The 21,736-nt window shown below is 38.9% G+C and overlaps 1 long non-coding RNA gene across 1 annotated transcript in view; it reads right to left on the bottom strand.

Moving 5' to 3' along the window:
• The window catches only part of LOC143266037 (uncharacterized), a 368,715-nt gene that overhangs the window by 55,221 nt on the left and 291,758 nt on the right, over positions 1 to 21,736 (bottom strand). The window lies entirely within an intron of this gene.

Genomic DNA, 21,736 nt, shown 5'->3' with positions numbered 1-21,736 from the left:
CCGTCCTTTGACTCAAATACTAGCGCCTAGCAAAAGTTTACCAACGTTTACGACACTGCGTATGCAGCATTACGCGCTGTTTTTGAGAGCTTACAATTACGAAATACAGTACAAGAAATCCATTGAGCATGCGAACGCAGATGGGCTATCCAGGTTGCCACTACGTGAAAAATCCAGCGAACATGACGTTATAGATATATTACATTTAGATACGATACATACATTGCCAGTTACAACTAAAGAAATCGCCGCAAGTACACAAAAAGATGCTACTCTGCGTGAATTGCTCAATACAGTTACATCAGGTACACCGAACAAGAAATTCGAAAATATAAGTATTCAAGAATTTTCAATACACGATAACGTTCTGCTACGTAATAATAGAGTTGTTATTCCTAAAGAATTGCGAACTAAAATATTAAAGGAATTGCATTCCGGGCACTTTGGTGCTGCTAAAATGAAAAGTTTGGCTAGGAAATTAATGTGGTGGCAACATATGGATAGAGACATCGAGAATTGGGCGAAATCATGTGCAGTTTGTGATATGCATAGGAACGACCCACCAAAGGTTTCCAACCACATCTGGAAGGAACCTTCGAAACCATTTGATAGGGTACACGCGGATTTTGCATTTTTCCCTTCCTGGGGAAAAATTTCCTAATCCCAGTGGACGCATTTTCGAAATATCCAATTGTTAAAATTGTAGAAAACCTAACTACGTGCAGTACAATTAAGATTTGCCGAGAAATATTCAGTGAGTTTGGGTTTCCTAAAGTACTCGTTACAGATAACGGTAGAACTTTTATTGCAAACGAATTCAAGCAATTTTTGAAGGAAATAGGGTGCACACATAAATTAACTGCACCCTATCATCCAGCCACAAACGGCCAGGCAGAAAGAATGGTGCAGACAATAAAAATGGGATTAAAGAAATTACACACAGAAAGTAACAATATTCACACCAACTTACAAACATTATTGCTACAGTATAGAACATGTGTAACAACCCTGGAACCTAAGTTCAGCTAGTTACAAGCGCTAAAAGGTAAAGAGCGGCTTTTACCCCTAAACGACTCGATTTCGCAAATAAAGATTGTGGGATTCGTGTGGTGTGCGGTTAAGGAGTGAAATCCACAGGTCAAAATCTTTCAACAATTAGATTTATTCAATAAAACGATAAGAAATGAAACTAACAAATAACAATAACAACAAATAAAGAAAAGTATATAGATTATAAATGATTAATTAGAATAGAGAAACTTGATATAATAATAATAATAGAAATAATAGAATTTAACAAATTAAACAATATGTGATAGATAATCTTGAATTTACGATATAAAACTCGCTGGTTAACTCAAATGACCAAAATTTATTTGTATCTAATGAATTACCTCTTCGGAACAATCACTCTTATGATTTGACTCGACAACTAATTGTTCATGACCCTTTTTATCAGAGCGCATACTGACACCCAAAACCAGATCGCTTAATTGGGGAGCCCGTTGTTCACTAGCTGCTAAACAACCCAACGATCCAGAGTCAGATGAACAATATACGTCCAACAGGGTAGCAAATCAAAGTGACTCTACTTGTAAGTCGTGATTACTTAACTGCCACCCAAAAAACACGGGCTTCAGAGACCAAGCCGCTCAAATGGGGAGCCTGCGTTAGCTAGCTACGATACTGCCCAGAGCGAGCTCCGAGAATCTGAAGGCAAGTTAGTAATTCGACAGAAAATTAAGTATGAGTAGCTGAGAACACTCGGTTTGATGTCTTAGCCTTTCTTGGGGCTAAGCATAGCACTCCTGACGGAGTTTCGGATGCAAGACCGCTTGAACGGGGAGCCCGCTGTTCGCTAGCTGCTAAAACAACCCAGCGATCAAGTATCCAAATGGCATATGCCCGCTTGCCAATCGAGAACTTAGAATCTATTTGGTTCGTGCAGCGAAAATTGTTCCGAGTATACTTATTACTGAGACTTGTGAATAGCTCGGCTTCGAAAACTGTTCTCCTTTTAGACGGGTTTCGCTCGCCCTTTTATACTCGCAGGTTCGCCGAATTCCTGGAATTTCTGTGACGTCAGAATATCTAAATTTTCATATAAATTCGTTATTATACATTAATTATAAAATTTAACGGTTTAATTATATTTTAAATATTGCTCTCTAATTTCTGACTAACAGTTCGGTATTAAAATAACAGTATAACGGTGTTTTAGCGAAAAATACATTTTCTGTCCTTTTCTAATTAATTGCGTACGAATTCTATGTGAGCCGAATCTATTCCGATTTACAGCTTTTTAATTGAAGAAAATAATTGTGGTTCCGGCCATGAGTAGTTTAGTAATGACCGGTTTTACGTATATAATTTGATTTAGTTAATTAATTAATTTAATGTCTGAAAATGCCGTAAATAAAAATAGTAACTCTATCCTTTTCTAGGATTAGCGCTGATCTCAAGGATTTCGGGCGAATATCGCGGCACGTAGGCACATCATAACGTAACGGAAATTTCGTATACAAAACTATTTATTAGAAAAATAAAATAAAATAATATATTATCTTGTTTTAATTATTCTAACTCAATATTCAATTACTTTTACGGAAAATATTACCTACTCTAAATGTTTCGTGATCACTTTTTCCGACGAGTTTTCTCGAGTCGGTTGATCGATTCTCGGATCGCTAATTCTATCCTAGCGAGGATACGGAGCACAGGATGTTTAGACGAAGTCACGTGAAGTTGTTAAAATAAGATAAAAGATATAACTTTAAATGTTCACAAAATGGTTTATTTAACACTTCACTCGCACACTCACCCCGGGACAATGGACAATTATAACGATAATGCAACTGGTTGAAATAATCGGAAAAACGGTTGAAATTTAGGTTGAAATTCGCTAATACGTTTGCTTTCGCTGAAGGTTCACAAAGATCTGAATTTTAAAATCGGAACGGTAATCGTTTGAACCATCGATCCGATCGATGGCGTTGCGATAGGACTAATCTCGTGCGGGAGGGATTAGCGCCTGTACGCAGCGGAGTAATACGGCACAGAAGTGCCTCGGTCTATTATTATTATTTTTATTTCGGAACACTAAACCAAAATCATAAGTTAATTAATATAAATGATAATATATATATATATACTGATTACCGACTGTCGAATTTGATAGATATGGTAATAGATACCTAATGTACTGTCGATAATTGACAACTACGGTCGATAATTGACTATTCTAATCGATGGATAGAAGATTGTCGCGATGATGCCGGTAGAAAGAAAAAAGGTTTCCCCGGGGACGTTACACATGTTCGGTCGCGAACCGAAACCTATGCCGCGGCTAAGCAATTTATTGCAGGGCCCAAGCGGTCGGCGCGTAGGCCACCGTCAATAGTTTTTACTTCGAAATACGGGTCACCGAGTACCCTATTGTCTATCAGATCTGGTCCGAACGAATCTTACCGTAGACATGTACATACCATAAATCAGCTAACAGTTGAGTTTTTCGTTTTAAAAACAGTTTTGGGCAAACAAAAGCATAGAGTTCTTTCTAACCGTTACCTTCGGAAACGCGAGGGTATTTAGGCGATTTTCCGTACAACGAAAAGGACAGTCGAACGTTGAAGCTTGCACGGTTCGGATCGAGAGTACAAAAAGTCAATCATGAGTTCGAGAGTTCCGCATAACGCAATGTAGCATATCCAATGCAGGGTGGTTCGGAAATCATTCACAACACCATTCGAGCGAGACCCTGCACTCCTCGAATGGGCCACAGTAGGGTGGTTAAATCATACATCGCACACTGTTCGGGTGAGTCCTACACTCCTCGAATGGGCCACGGTAGGGTGGTTAAATCATACATCGCACACTGTTCGGGTGAGTCCTACACTCCTCGAATGGGCCACGGTAGGGTGGTTAAATCATACACTGTACACTGTTCGGGCGAGTCCTACACCCTCGAACAGGCCACGGTAGGGTGGTTAAACGTACATACACTGTACACTGTTCGGGCGAGCCCTACACCCTCGAACAGGCCACGGTAGGGTGGTTAAACGTACACATCAACATTATTCGAGTGAGTCCTACATTCTCAACTCGATCATCGTGAATAATCTCACGCAACATGAATTATCACCCAAATCGAACAACACTGAGCGAGACCTTGTTCTCCTCAAATCGAACAACATTGAGCGAGACCCTGTTCTCCTCAAATCAAACCAAAATCAACTCAACCATACACGTAACATATACATACTCGTACGCATTTTCACCGTAGAATCATTAACGAATACATAATTTTGTAAGGGGTTTTTTATGCCGCAAGGCTTGTTCCCCTAATTCGAATCACTAGAGCCAATAAACGATCATGATTTTTAAGGCTCAATTACGACTAAACAATTTTTATTTACCCTCTTCCTCAATCAAATTCATCTATTCCTTGAAACACGAAATTTCTCCATGTTGAAAAGATTTCGACGATACAGAACATTTGAACATGCGCTCACAGGAAAGTCCCCTGCGGAACTTATGTTCGATCGAAAAATTAATTGTACACTAGACCTAATCCATCCTAAGTACTTTGCGGATAATGAACGTACCCGACAAAATGAGTGTTCGAGAGAATTTCAGCGAGGAGAGAGAGTGAGAGGGTATTCAGTAGAATTGTAAGTCATTTGGGTTTGTTACATTATAGTATAGAATTAAATAATAAGAAAACTATCAAACGCCATGTGAACCAAATACGGAGAATCGCCGAAACGGCTTCAATGCCACTGACGGGGATTTTTACACAATATCGTCCTCCACCTCCAAGTATAGACGATACACAGGAATCTACGGCGCGCAACGAAATTCCGACGACGGTTGAAGAGAGGGTACAAACTCAAGCCCCAGAAGCCGAGACGTCACGCAATTGCGAAACTCCACCAGGAACCACTCGACGCGTGCTGCCCTTCCGAGATAGAAGACCGCCGATTCGTTTTGGCCAACCTTACTGTCATTAAACATCTATGTGCACAAATTAATATGTATTCGAATCGTTTACCAGGGGGAGTGTTAGGTGAGCGTTGAGAACCTGCCCTAATAAACAAAGAAAACTCGCGAATAGCGCGCGAAGTTAGGTAAAGGTGGTAGGACGAACTGGCGAGTAGGCCATGAGCCGTGAGAGAATAAAGACGCATTAATCGTTACACGTGTCTCTAATTATTTATTATACGGTACAAACCTAACAGCAGTCTTTCTAAATTTATAAGAAAGTTTATTTCTTTACAATTTATTTCTGAATTTATTGAGAAAGAGAAATGCTTTCTCATTAAAACATAAGAGAAAGAAATTCGATAGAACAAATAATTTTGGAGATAAAAATTCTAAAGTACAATCCATTTTCATGAAAAGTCGCAAAATTCAAAGGTTTGTATTTCTTATACGCTTGCATAAATAATTTCGTATCAATTATATCGCATTTCCTTTTGAACAGAATACAAAATATCAATGGAAAAAGATTGATTTGGTGTGGTATTAAACTAAAAGAGTATTATTTGTTAAAAATGAATTAGTAAAATTCTTATGTAATTATAAATGTTGGGATTGAGGATAGAATAAAATTTTGGTTGTAGAATCGATAAAAGCAATAGTCATAGAGTAATATTGGATCGATCAGCTTACCATAATATTGAATATTTGGTAAATATTATGGCCTATTGGAAATAATTGACAAAGTAATAGCTTCTTTATAATTCTCCACGTAGCAAAAATTAATTTTCAACTCAATAAAAATACACTCAAAACGCATAATCCGGTGTGGTTAAAATGATGAAAACCGTAGCTTAGCATGACAAATAATTTTTGGGATAAAAGCTCAAATATGTACAGTTACTCGATTTAATATTTGGACACTATGGTATTTGCGAAGTTAAAGCTTCCTGTACTTACTTTCGTAATGAGTTAAAGCGCATATTCTAGTTTACAAATATGTAAAATTAAATACTTTATTTTTTATTGTTTTCCACATAACAAATCATAAACGAAATTAGACCCAGTATTGGTGTCGAAAAAATATTCGGACACTTAATATTACATAAAGCTTTTTCTTAATTAGAGTGCATGTAACAACAAAATTATAATTTTAATATTAATTTAATATTTTGTGAGATATCCCTTTTGTCTAATGACGTGTTGCAGACGTGTTGGCATTTTTGAAATTATTTTATTTAAATAATTTTGAGTAATGCGTTTCCACTCTTCCGTCAGTCGTATTTTTAATTCGTCTTTTGTTTTTATGGGGGTGGTTTTAACATTACGATTCAATAAGTCCCATAAATTTTCAATTGGATTTAAATCCGGTGATTGTGATCGTGGATGGAGCACTTTCGGACAAGCATATAATAAATATTCCTGAACTATTCTCGATTTGTGTTTCGGATCGTTATCCTGATAGAACTTAAAACTGTCGCGTATATTTGTTGCACTGTTTAATAAATTTTGCTTTAATATGTCTGAATATTAAATTGAGTAACTGTACATAATATATTGTCACGAAAGTGGGCTACAATCGCAAAATGCAATAGCTTAAATTCCTCAAAAGGTTTTGAAACAAATAAATTAATCGCTTAAATCGTTTCCAATTCCACATATATCGTAGTACATTTCGTATTGAACAAAATTCGAGATAATAAAAGAAGATTAAGCCACTTTTATCCTATATGTACATATGCACTATTTTCGGGCGATCTACATATTATTTTTCAGATAAAAGAAATAAAATTAGAAGAATGCTATTTTATCTGCTTTTTATTAACATATTAACGTATAAGTTTAAACACGGAGAATTTGAAAAATCAATTTTGTCGAACCTCTGCATTAGTTTGATGCAGTGTGTTTCTTAAAAAAGAGCATCGAAAATCTCCAGCAAGAAGTGAAAATTTAATTAATAAGAATAGCAGAACAATGACAAAATACAGCGTTAGGTCGATGCAGTGAATTTCTGAAAGGCTGTATATATTAGTTTGATCAAGACGAGATGTTGTAACTTTATTATTTAATTATTTATTATAAAAGAATGTATGTGTATACATGTGGGATTCGGTAAAGGGCAATTAATTTTTGCGTGGTATGAGTGTGTGTGATGTACGAGTGTGAAACAAAAGAGTGCGAATGCGAAATATATAAAAGCGCGACAGCGTCGAAAGCGAGAGTCTTGTCTTGACCGAACCGTGGAAACGTGAACTATAATCGATTACTTCAATTTTGTATTCCTTCCAATTTATTAAAATTTGTATTATTACTTTAATCCGTTTCTCATCTTCTTGCTCCCATCCTACATACATATAAAGTATTAGAGAAGCTGTTGTCGTGGTCAGTGAATAAAGAAAAAGAAAAAGAACTATGTACACGATTACAAGAAACGAACAATTAACAATACAAATTGCATAACACGGTAATTCATTAAAACGGACGATATGATAAAATCGCTGTTAAACAACTGAACTACATATATCAACGATCCTCTTTTCCCATACTCGTATTACAAATACAATACTAACATAGAGCCTGATTGAATTATATGTAAAATTACGTAACTCTTTATGTAAAAATAAGGAAAAAATATGGAACAACATTTTTTAATAAAATTAATAAGATTCTGTATTTTTAGTTTTCAAGAAATTCAAATTTGAAGATCCGCTGCGTTTCTTTGCTGTTATAGCAATGTTATTTTCTGTCGAGTGACGTATACGCGTATTATGCTTGCAAACAATATCTACAAAATACGTGAATGTTATTGGTTTAAAAGGAAAACACGAAAAGAATTTTTCTTCTACAGTCGCAACATTGCTGAAATTGTTATCCTCGTTGTCGGATACATACATAGCTACGTTTAATTATCAAAAAGCATGTGTAGGTTAGTAAACATAACAAGAGCATTCGGCAGTTGGTGGAAGCGTTACGGCGATTCAGGTTTCGCGATGCAGGGAGAGCGGCGCGTCTTCTCCTCCGTGTGGGGTGAGCCTCGCGTGTTTTGGTAAAAATTGCGTTAGATTCGGAGTAGCGTTAGAATCGGAGCAGCGTCGTTGCGAGGAAAGCGTGCGTCGGAAACGCGATTGTAAGCGAGCCGTTGTATTTTCAAATATATTTCATATTATCTAATTCAAATCGGGCGTGCATTTATTTCATTGCACCCAATAAATCCTACACGTGTATCCTCGATAACTTTTATGTTTTCAGTTCCACAAATACGTAATTAATTGTTCTAATTGGTCCTCACTTTCGATGTCTTCACTCACAAACCATCATTGGCCAACGACATTTCTGCATTTTATTTCCATATCTCATCATGAAACATATCGCCATGGTCGTAACACTTATAAAAACGCAAGGTAAAACTGTAGAATTACTCCGTCACCTCAAAAAAAATATTCGGGACATGTTTTCGATGTATTTTTGCCTCCTGAATACGAATATGATCATAAAAATCGGCGGTCGGACATTCTGAGCTACTATTTTGGAAAAACAGCAGAAAATCGTGATTTCTTAGAGTTTTTTGTATTTATTTTGAAAAATTCTCATCTGATGAAAAAATGTTTCCAACAAAAAATATAGAATGGAAAATTCTCTACAGGAAAGTTCTGATTCATTTTTTTTGTAATTCTAACGGTAAGGCTGCAAATGAACGACGAAAGTGTCAAAAATTACCTTTCGAATGGTTAGGTTCGCTAAAGCGCGCGCCCTACCGCCTTCCCCGCCCCTCGGAGCGCTCCGGCGGTAGGATAAAATATCATTATTTTTACAATCTTTTACAATATTTTAGACATTTTATACCTCTTCATATGCCGTTAATTGATTTCTGAATAATTATTGTAAGCGTCGCAGGTATGAGCGTGACGCGGTTATAATCACCGTCGCAAGAGTTTTATTGTTATTCATTTGCGCGTGGGCAAGGGCGATAGGACCCCTGGCCCCAGTGACGAGGACCCTAGAGGCCGCGGACGGTTTACACGACACCGTCCCCTCTAATCTAGTTTTTTCTCTTTTCGCTGTGTTTGGGTATTTAGGACCAACGTCCCCTTACTGTCCACGACCCCTAAGAGGGCGGGTTCCTCCGCGGGCGAATACCGCAGCGTTTTCTTTGTACCGTTCTATCTTTGTACTAGCGCGTACCGTGAGCCCCCGCGCCGCGAAAGCCTCCCTCGCAACTGGCGAGTCGACCCCCTTTTCCTCGACCGTTGCTTGTAACGCGTGGGGCCCACGCGAATTCATTTTTTTCTGTTTTGCTTACGCGGCCTACTTGGAGGCCCGAATAAAAGCATTTTCTATTGGATACGAACTCGCGGGTCTTTTACTAGTTTTTTTTTGACCCCCTCTGATTCCCGCTCCCGACAGAGCAGCCGGAAGGGCGATTACTACGGACGAGTGCATTAGCACTGGCGCCCCGTTAAATAAATCGGCCGTGGGTGTGAGCATCGGTGCGTGGAGGGCCGTTTTCCCTGACTGCCCCCACTCCAGGGAACCCCCTTCGGGCTTTCCCCCCACCGATCCGTCACAAAATTCAAAACGCATAACTTCCACAAAAATTGATTAATCAAAAAACCCCTACGTACTTCTATAGCCAATAGTATACAGATATCTAAATTGTTTTGATTTTTTATTCCGCGACTCACACATGGCGAGAAATCCGTCCTCCCGTGGCGGTGTTTTTCCAAAACGTGTTTCCGATGATGGGCTCTGTCGCCACCATTTTGTACGAAACTGACAATAAAAAAATATTTTTTTGTAGTTCAATATGTGTTAAATAAACCCTCTGAAAAGAAATTCTTTCCCGTTTATCGTTCTTCCAAAAAAAATTGTCAAAGTTAGGCCTCTTTTTCGGGCTCTAGAGTGGTGTTACCCCTTAAGCCGAAAAATGGATACCGAGCGCAACTCTAGTAATAAACTCAAAATAATGATTTTTATTTCTTTGCTGTGTCAGATAAAATGAAAATATTTTATACACAAGACAACTAGTAACAGCGGAGTGAATACTATAGTTCACAATATTAAAGCTTTCGCATGGTGCGAGAGGCGGAACTCGGTTGTGTGTTGTTATCGGCAACGCCACGAAAGGAATTCCAATTCCCTATGTGCGCGACACCCTCGATACCTAGGGGCCCCCTAACTCATTCTTCCTCCTTATCGCGACCCGCGACTCCGCTCGGCCAAATGGTTTCCGTTCGCCTTCGGAAAGTCTTGCGGTGCTCGTGGACCTAGGTATTTTGGAAATGCGCTCACGCTTTCCCCCTTTGGTCTTCTTTGGTCGCTGTTTCCAGCAACCTTACTCATCCGCGAAGCTAGCAAGAATGCTTATCTTTAATGCAAAGAAAACAAACGGAATGAACAATAAAGAGAAAACATTTCGCGCTCCTCTTGCATTACACAGTTCGGTGGAGCCGCAACAGTGGTCATATGTCTTTATTTCTAGTTTATTGGAGTGGGAAGTTAATTTGGGATTTCTCAACAGTAACGATAATTTCCAAGGGAGTATAATTGGAATATAAAAATAGCTAGCGCTAGACGCTACCCATGTATGCGAGCTGAAGATCTTAGCTGCTATGGGCACATGTGACACGTGGTAGTGACGATTCAGTCCCTTTACGATAGGGTTTGCCTTTCAAGTATATGGTGAGAGACATTTTTGAGAACCCTTTATGCTGAGTTTTGTCTCGGACTGCGCGAACTGTGTACCATAGATGGTCTGCCGATGACGGAAAGTAGAGAGTTACAAATTAAAGCAAACCAGTGCAATGACGTACATTTGGATTTTTCCGATAAAGTAGTCGGAATGAATGTAAAGACGAAAGTGTCTCGGAAGTCATAAATTGTCTACTCTACAATGTTTCAACCATATGTGTCTTGAAAGCAGAAAGTACTCTAACAATAAGATATATGAGTGGACTGTAAATCAGCGTAAGATTAATTGTTAACGGTCAATTCGTTTTACTAATTGCCTACGTTTGGCATTATTTACTTCTACGCGTTATTCTGCATGTTTCACGACATCGGGAAACACTACGTGCGATATATCATGACAAACTGGAGTTTAACTTTCTTCCGCAAGGGAATGTAACTACTTCTTTAGTAATTGTTAATCGGTAGCACCCATAGTTTTAAAGCTAAATGATACAATACGATACGGCCTGAAGGCAGAACCTTGTCATCCTTCGAAACTAATAGACGGGAGCCCCGTCGGGTTTGCCCGAACCAAATTCTAAACGAAATGATAGAAATCAAGACACGCCTAGTTTCCCTAAGATAACAGAACGGTAGCTGCCCAACCGGTAGGTCTCTTCACGATATTTTCCGAAGTTCATGATCTTACGGAATATTATAGTGAGTTTACCATGGTGTACTGTTCATCCCAGGGTATTCGATACAAATATTATCGCACTCGACAGTTACGATTTACAAAATGATCTAATGTGTGCTTCGATGCTGAAACTGCGCACACTCCGCGATTCTTCCGCTTCACGGTCAGAATCTCTCCTCTTCTTGATACTCTTTCTACCCGAGGGATGCCTTGGTTCTCCTCACAATTCCCTGATCCACTCCTAAGCTACATCTTTGCATCTATCCTTAAGCAACATCTTTGGTGTTTGGCGCTTCTTTGATGTTCGCACAGACACTGAGCAACGACGATACGGAATATAGACAATTCTCCTCCTAGCGCGTAGGAGGTTCACCCATGTTTAAAAAACACATCGCCTATGCCACCTTGAACAGTCCCAATGTGGTGCTCTGACGTTCAAGGTGACTCCATATCTGGATTTAGAAATCAATGTGTACCAGGTAGGTATTCATATTAGAAAGTTGATTTTTTCATGAAATGTCACTGAATTTCTCGATTTGGACCACTGTGAGTCGGTGCGAGAAATGAACTGTTTTTGCGGCTTCGAACTTTGTTTTGTAAAGCGACTGCTGTTACGTGCTATACTAGAATGTTTAATGTCTGGTAAAAAGGGTCATCTAGGGTAATTAGCTTTTCGTTAGTTCGCCTTCGCACAATTTATTGCACGGTCAAGCCTAAACGAGACAATGGGCAATCCAGGTGAATTCGAGTCTCGCAGCTATCGGCTGTCGTATAATTGATTGTTTCGAAAAACACGTGCGGACGTTCAAAAATGGCAATCAGACTCGGGGAAGTCTTTCAAACAATATGCACACTTTTGTTAAAATATCCAGCCATGGGGTGGGTAAAGGTAGAGTGGTTTTTGAAAAGAAAACTATGTTTGACCCGTGAGCATTTTCGTGAGAGCTGCCGGACAGTAACCATCGAAATGTCTCTGCAAAGGACTAACGCAGAATTTTATATTTTTTATATTTACGTCGAGTGCAAAAGGAACGCGAGGTAGTCAAAGAGTTCCATGAAGATGGAACGCTAAGTATAGGAGACGTCGCTCGCCGTTTAGGGTAAGTAATGTTAATAGTATTTAAACGTTAATATTAAAGTATCCTTCTTCATTTATTAATACATTTCTGTATTTTATTTCAGTATGCATCGCTCCGCGGTACATCGAATTCTTCAAGAGAACGAGATGCACCCGTATAAGTTTATACGGCCGCATAATCTAAATTCTGAGGACTTTTCACAGCACCTGCAGTTTTCAACATGGATCTTGGGGAATTATTATTAATCACAGGAGCAGCCCAGGACAATATTAAAATAATCGGCCCCTTTCGGACACCCTCGGAGGCGTCGGGAAGGACAATACCTTTTACCAGGGATTCTCCAGAAAGTGAAAGTGAAAACAAAAGTGTTTTGGAATAAAGACAGTGCAGTGACCTGTGAGTGACACCAGCTGTGTTATAAAGTGCCAATGTCTGCGACAGGTCAACATCGGCAGGACGACCCAGGGGCAATTACCCCATCACTTTCACTCTCGGATTATTAACAAACAGGATTATTTTCAAAGAATTGGTAAGTCTTATTTTAATAAATTTCCTATAAATTAGTAGAGACGTTAATACATTTGTTAGATCTCACATTGAAACTCTTTTTTTTTACAAACAGAATAAGTATTTCCTATTAAAATACGTAAATTCGTTGGCCAATATTATTGTCGGAAATAAAACAAATAAATTTCGATATTTAATGTCACATTCCTTGTCGATAACAAATTGCAGTATTCAATAAATTCCATTTGCATACTTTAGGTCAATTACACATAACTAATTCCGATTCTTCTTCATGAGGAATGAATAAATGAACATTACTTTTAATTATTCTGTTTGTTATTTAACTGAGTTTCGATGTAAAGACTTCTTATTAGACGTGTAGCGGACTTAGCGGGCATTCAATTTCATACGTTCAAATAATAACCGATGCATTCGAGCAGCGCGGAACGCTAACGTGATGATAGATGTTTATTGCCCGCGAAAAACGGTTGGAGATGACCGCCGACGGTTGGGACACAGCGCGTCCCGTCGACCTCCGACTAACAACAACGGCACGCGCCGGTGCCGACACTCCAACCGGCGAATTCGAAAAATCGTCTCGAACGTTCGACACCCGTAAATATAAAAGGACGCGCCCGCGAGTCGAGACTGACTTGTTCCAGTTAGACACGCGAGCGTACACCCGCGACTGACATAATAAAAGTATTTTTGAATTCCGCGCACATTTACGTTACAAGTTATTTCTCCTTCTCCGTCGTATCTCCAAAGACGTTAAAGCTTTCGCTCTCGCTTCTCGGCGCGCGTAATCCCGGCGCTCTGATTGGTCCGTGTTTTTCGTTAATAACTCGAAAACGACGCTTCAAACCCGATTTTTGCAAAGGAAAATGTTGCTTAGAATCACGTCAGCTACCTCCCATTTCAGGGACCTACACGAGTTGTGAGACACCCTGTATAAATCGACAACATGCAAGATGCGAATTACATTATTAGTAAAAAAAATGGAGATAACGGCATTCGTTAGTCCGCTACCACCAAAGTGAAGGAAAGATGTAACCGCTCGTACTAGGTTACTCGCGTCGCGAACTGATCGCACGGATTTTTTAACTCCGTGCCACGAGGTCGTAAATCTCGTGACTCGTTTGGCTACGATTCTTCGCGACGCGCTGCTCTGCGGAATTAACTTTCGAGCAGTGATTCAAAGTGAGTCCGAACGATTGACTCCGGAAAATGGTTAAGTCCGTAACGTTGACTTATTGAAAGTTATGTTCTCTTAGAATGTGCGAGATGTTCTGTACGAATGTTAGATATGTTCGGTTCGAATGATAGATAGGTTCTGTCGTACGATGCGTTCTGTCCTTAGCTCTCGATCGTGCAAGCTAAAGAGCCCTGGCGAAAGTCTTAGAAACACGCTGATTGGTCATCATTCGATTTTTGATTTTCCAATCAACGTGTCCCTTGACTTTCTCCCACCCTTCCGTTACGCCCTTAGCGCGTTTCTTTAGGAGGGTGGGACGGTACCAGAGCGTACGTGAGAAATCTGCAAGTCCGGCAACGCCGGGGTTTTTCCTCTGGGTCTCAGGCCCGATGGCCGTAAAGTACCGTAACGAATGTACCGTCGAAATGACCCTTCAGAATTACCGGATTTATGACAGGAATTGGCTATCGAGGACGAAACGAAACTAAAAATTTAACGCTATTGTACGAAAAAAGGTAAATGAGGATTGCAGGAAGTAAGGAAAAAGTCTTCCTCAAAAATAGCCTTTGTCGCGGACCTATCATAAACTCTCCAAGCAGAATTCTCACGTACCGTGTTCCAACGGTTGGAACAAAAGAGAAAACTAAGAGTAGTATACAATTACTAAAAAGTGCTGTTAATATTTTGAAAAGTACAGTCGGAAGCTGTACAATCTTTTGCTGCACTCTTATGGTAAAAAATAATGGACTATCCGCGCAATACACGCCAACGCAAAGAACACGAAATGTATGGATTACTGGTGAAAGCAGATCTTGGCTATTTTGAACCACAACAAACTATTCCTTCTTCTGTAGTTTCTGCTACTTCACCATCGTTTTCACAATTTCCTTCAACACCACGACAACCTACACCAATTTATTATATTATAATTTCCATATAATTCCGCTCCATCCTTCAGTATATTATCAATCCCAGAATTGTTCTACTCCTTAAAGAAGTTCTTCATCAAACACATATGTATTATTCGGACCATTTATAAGATCCTTCGTATTTGTCAATTTTGTAGATAAATATAAATGAAGTGCGATAGTAATTTGTATTTATCTTCACGTTTTCCGTTAGTTCTTTAATGAGTGCTGCACAGACTTCCGGCATTATCTGTGAAACACTTTGTTTCGAAATACGAAAAGTGTACTAAAGGCTTGAATATGAGTTCCCTGTTAATGTGTAATGTACATTATTTATAAATTATCAACAGATCAGTTTTGTCATTTTTACCCGAATCACAAAATTAGCTTAAAGTTAAAATTTTAAGTCTCTTGTTTTTGTTTCGTTCTGAATACAGATCGGTACGCCACCATCTTCGTTGCCTTTTTACTTTTTCTTTCCTCTTTTAACTTATGGTACATTAAAATTGAAACTGCACCACTAACTATGAGAAGAGCTTCGCTGTGTTTCATTTTTGGCGACAAACTGATGACAAATGCGCATTTATGGTTCGAAATTCATGGAAACTCGTTTCATGCGCAACGTGCGTTCATGGTAAAATCGAAACAACGTGCGCACGTAATGCCGCGTTGCAACCGCAATGCGTTCGTTTGTACCAAGCTTTAGTTTTAGGCACGATCCGCAAGAAGCGTTTCAGAAAAATCCACACGCACCAAGAACGTACCCACTAGGAGAGAGGATACGGGAAGGGAATGTGTTAGGTCTGAAAATACATATTGTAGCGAAAGGATTAGATCTCAGTCCAAGTTTCTAGCAATACAATAGTTTAACGGTTTTCTCGTTCCTTTAGACTTTGGACACATTTGACACATGGACAAATTTCGCGTCGATTCCGTGGAATTTTGCAATTTGCTGGTTGCTAAAGAATGATGATGCTTGGGAAAATGAAAGAGAGGAAGAGATGGAGCATTCAGCCCAAGATATGCTGGTGGACTTGTCAGAAAGGTATTCTGGCACACCCGTGCTTTAAATACGACGATGTATGGTAGGGATAGACAGAAACTATTTGTATGAATCGAACTTGTCGAGCACGAGCGAGAAAACCAGTTTCGGTGTCGCATACAATAAAATAATTTTAAGAAAAAAAATACACCGATTTCGAAATGCACTAAAAAGTATAGAATAATTTCTATTTCATTCAATCATACAATTACGTCACAGATATGAATGAAACCTATTTATTCGTTAGATAGTATATTAAGTACATTTCAACCTTTCCGGAGGCGGCGCAAAATTAAAAGATTTTTTTGAACATGTCAATCTTTGGACAGCCGAACATAGGCAAAGCTTGTATAGCTATTTTTTTTTCTATACATATAACTCGACAGCACGCCGCGAAGTAGGTGTTAGTGCGTATAGAATGTAACTATGGTCTATCTAGATTCATAGAGTATGCGACGGAAAGACTCGATCGCCGCATATACTATAAAGATAGAGCCCATCTGCCGCAAATTTGGTAATTCCCGCGTCGTGGGCTCCGTTTATAGGTTCTTAGATCCATGGTTTCCACACGCGAACGAAGTCGATTCAATTTCATTTATATCAGAAACGTTGCGAAATGAAGATGCAGTCGTTACATTTACATATATTACCAGGTATATCTATAATGGTTCGTATTCTTTCTCAGGATTTATTAATTTCCAATACGCCATACCACAATCAACTCGTTATTGGCAGCAACGTTTAGTGAGGTATTTTTAATTTTGCGCCGCCTCCGAAAAGTTTGAAATGTAATAAAATCATGCGTAAAATTTTGTTACAATTTGATATTTAAATTGTAATTTTAGCGAAAACTAAATTATATTCGTAAATAGTAATATGTTTAAAATGTTTAGAGGTCAACACGAAATGAAATAAACAAATAAAAAGTGTAAATGATTTGAGATGGATTCATAAATTTTTGAGAACTAACTCGTCATCGCTTGATTGTCGCGACACACATTGGTACGCGCTTTGCAAAAAGATCGCCACAGTTAACTGGTTAATATACTACCTAACGAGTAAATAGGTTTCATTCATATCTGTGACGTAATTGCATGATTGAATGAAATAGAAATTATTTTATATTTTTTAGTGCATTTCGAAGTCGGTGTATTTTTTTTTCTTAAAATTATTTTATTTCACGCTTTTTAGTGGAATGGGGAGAATTGTATAGGATACTGTGAGACAGTTCTTCCGGTTTTTTTTTTGTCTGCGTAAATGCCATGAGCATAATTAAGTAAAGGACAACGTGGATATTCGTTTTTCAATTTTGTTTGCAACAATAATCCTTTGCAACTAAAAAATGAAAAAATTTTTGGTAATGGTACCAATGGGGAGTCAGACTCTGCAAGATGCGAAAGGCTTTGTTCCGATCGCACCACCCACCTAGGAAAACCGGCGACATGCATAGAAAAAATAATCCTTTGCAACTAAAAAATGAAAAAATTTTTGGTAATGGTACCAATGGGAAGTCAGACTCTACAAGATGCGAAAGGCTTTGTTCCGATCGCACCACCCACCTAGGAAAACCGGCGACATGCATAGAAAAAATAATCCTTTGCAACTAAAAAATGAAAAAATTTTTGGTAATGGTATCAATGGGGAGTCAGACTCTGCAAGATGCGAAAGGCTTTGTTCCGATCGCACCACCCACCTAGGAAAACCGGCGAACATGCATAGAAAAAATAATCCTTTGCAACTAAAAAATGAAAAAATTTTTGGTAATGGTACCAATGGGAAGTCAGACTCTACAAGATGCGAAAGGCTTTGTTCCGATCGCACCACCCACCAAGGAAAAAAAACCGGCGAACATGCATAGAAAAAAAAATATGGACACTTTTTCAGGGACAAGTACAAACTAATTACATCATGATTGAGGGTGCTTCATTCATTTGTTCTTTGTTAACTTTCTTTGCAAAAATGTACTGTGCATGTGTATCTCTTACGGTTTAGGACTGCGCAAGGGTCAAAGTATCCGTAAAATAATAGCAGATCCTGCGCAACAAATTTTCTAACAAATCAAATTGATGCATTTTTAGAACGATACGGAAACTGTACCAAGCAATGGGAATAATACACCAACGTCAACGTGAACTCAACTTGCTGTATAAGTGGCGTGTCAAAGCGGCAAAGCTTAGTTACTGTTTTGGTACAGTGCATTGTAATTGCCCTTTCTTGTCTCTCCCGTGCATAGCACGGGGCGTTCCACTAATATTAATAACAATAGTATTTCGCTAATATCACGAAAACTAAAGCTTTCCGCGAAATTTGTATATGAACAAAATTGTTCAGAATCATGTCCGTGATGAGATATTAAAAGCGCACTAAAATCGAGAAAAGTTTATTTAAAAAATTGCCGGTTTTTTTTGCAATAACAATATTTTGCAATTAAAAAACCAAAAATTTTTTGATAATGGTACCAATGAGGAGTCAGCGCCTACCAGATACAAAAGGTTTCATTCCGATCGGCCCATCCAGCTAGGCGTAATCGGCGAACATACATAGAAAAAAAAAAAAAATATACTGATCGAATTGAGTAACCACCTCCTTTTTCGAAGTCGGTTAAAAATGGAATTTACGATTTTCCGATGCCCGCCCAGAAGATCTGAGATTCTTTTTAATGTACATCGTGGAATGTCGCGCTCTCATGACCGTGATCGTTGTCGATTTCGTAAGATATCTTCCCCAATTTTTATCAGAGGCAACGTTACTATGGTTTCGTCGATACCATAATTAATAGAGAATGCGGACATATTTAGAAAGGGCTTGGAGGACCCGACTTGTAATTTTCTCTACGCAAAAAAATAATGAGGAGAACACAAGACAAACAGGAAAGCTTTGCGAATTATTTAATCTGCATCCGAGCATTGTTCGTCCGCTTAGATCCCCTTGGCCTCTAGAAGAGCAGTTAAATTACCCCCCCCCCCGGTAACATATTACCGCGATTACATCTAGCTGTATACTACGAAAAGGCGCGAGATTTCAAAACGCTCGAACGGTTTTTGATCCGACACGTCTAACGAACGCTATGAACCGTCTGCTCTTACCGTGCTTACCCGTTCCTAGAATGATCTCTTCATCCCTAGTTAGCGTACCGAAGCCCTTATAATGTTTTGCGGTCAAATCTCACTTTCATCGTGTTCCAAACAATTGACTACCGCTTTCGCACTCCGCGTTCGCGAAAGATCCCGCGATTCCAGAGAGTCCCATCCGCTACCGAATACCGATGCTAACCGTGGGCAGAATAACGTCTCGCAGCCGAACACTACTTCTCGAATAAATTCAAATCCACTGAGAGGAACTTTCCGCATCATCCCGCGTGATGAATGCCTCGGTTGGTTCGCGATCAGCTAACTCTTTCGCCAATACCAGTGAATCGGCACCATCCATTTCCATCGTGAATGTTAACATCATTAAGTGCTGAAATTGCGAGCAAATGAGACACTGTGTAGCCGAATATTTACGCCTACATCATTATTATTGTTACTAGTGCGGATAACAATATTAACCCTTTGCACTCCTATGTCGAGTGTGGCTCGACATCACATTTCTCTTGAATCATATAAATAATTCAGATAAATAGATTGGTTGAGTGTATACATTTTCATTTATTTACTATTTATAATAAATGAAAAATGTATTTGTTACATATACCACACTGTTATAACATATTTTATTGAGAACATTTTTTCTTATCTATTTTGTAAATGAAGGAATTGGTAAGTAATAGAAATTAGGGAGTGCAAAGGGTTAAGGATCCAACCATTCACACTTTCGTAGATTCTGGATCTGGTAAAATATTCTTCAGAGCAAACGCTGTCGCAATAGTCCAAAACCAGGATATCTCGATTCAAATGTCCGGTGTATGTCACATAATGACCGCGACTGGCCAAGAGGAGGAAACTCGCGGAAGCGTGGAAATTCTTATCACGATCGAAGGCTGATTAGATTTTCTGATGACCTTTGCGATTAAAGTTGATTTCATACGGGTCGTATTGTGTTTTGTGTTAAGTTCAGCTACTGAATTTGTCTTCTATACAACGTATGGTATACCACATACGAACACGTCGTGTTTTGGAATCATACACATCACTCCGGAACAACAAATAAAGTTAAAAACATTTTTAGATATCAAATTTCCCGCAGTTCCGGACAACCTACATGTACAATCTTGGTGGAGCATAGAATTGATGTCATCGACAATCCGCCAATAAAGCAACGTAGATGTTTCGAGTCTCTCAAAGTGTAATGATAAAGATGCAATTTATGCGAGATAGATGGGGTATTAATAGACGGAACTATCGAACTATCGGGAAAATACCGTTTTTATTTAGATTTTTGTAAATTTGCGTATAAAAAAAAGTTATTTATCCGCTACCGAATATGTTGGGCATATTGGATAAATTACGTGCGGCACATTATTTATCCGCCCTTGATTTCAGTCAAGCTTACCTATAAATACTATTAAAACAACCAGTCACGGAATGACAGCTTTTAGCATTCCCAGAAATACCTTAAATAGTCCGAAAATGGAACCGTATGTTATCGTTTTCTTAGATGATATTATTGTTGTTATGCAAAATCTTTGAGGAATATTTAAATTGGTTACGCATAGTTATTGGCAAAATTATAACACGTGCACCTGATCAGATTTCGTAATGTATCGTCGAAATCTTTCCAACATGGAGAAATTTCATGTTTCAAGGAATAGATGAATTCGATTGAGGAAGAGGGTAAATAAAAATTGTTTAGACACAATTGAGCCTGAAAAACCTTGATAGTTTATTGGCTCTAGCGATTCGAATTAGGGGAAAAAGCCTTGCGCCATAAAAAACCCCTTACAAAAATATGTATTCGTTAAAGATTCTACGGTGAAAATGTGTACGAGTATATACGTTGTGTGTATGTTGAGTTGATTGAGAATTGATTTGAGGAGAACAGGGTCTCGCTCAATGTTGTTCGATTTGAGGAGAACAGGGTCTCGCTCAGTGTTGTTCGATTTGAGGAGAACAGGGTCTCGCTCAGTGTTGTTCGATTTGCGTGATAATTCACGTTGCATGAGATTATTCACGATGATCGGGTTGAGGGCGTAGGACTCACTCGAATAATGTTGATGTGTACGTTTAACCACCCTACCGTGGCCTGTTCGAGGGCGTAGGGCTCGCCCGAACAGTGTACAGTGTATGTACGTTTAACCACCCTACCGTGGCCTGTTCGAGGGTGTAGGACTCGCCCGAACAGTGTACAGTGTATGATTTAACCACCCTACCGTGGCCCATTCGAGGAGTGCAGGGTCTCGCTCGAATGGTGTTGTGAATGATTTCCGAATCACCCTGCATTGGTTATAATACGTTGAGTTGCGCGGAAACTTCTAACAAGGGACATCACCCAATTGATACACGCCGATTTTGATGAAATTTTTATATGTTATAGAACTCGAAAAAATATTTGACAGGTATTTTTTTTTATCGGCAAACATCCACTCTGAAGTGGTGAAAATAACCCTTAAAGTTGGGGTTGAAAAAGCTATTTTCGCAAATATCTCGGGAACTATTAGGCCTAGACAAAAAATTCAAAATGCAAATTTTTCTGTTTTTAAAGGCCAATAATATGGCGTAAGTGGAG

Source organism: Megachile rotundata, chromosome 16 (genome assembly GCF_050947335.1).
Source record: "Megachile rotundata isolate GNS110a chromosome 16, iyMegRotu1, whole genome shotgun sequence".
NCBI lineage: Eukaryota > Metazoa > Arthropoda > Insecta > Hymenoptera > Megachilidae > Megachile > Megachile rotundata.
This window is presented reverse-complemented; position numbering and strand designations above follow the sequence as displayed.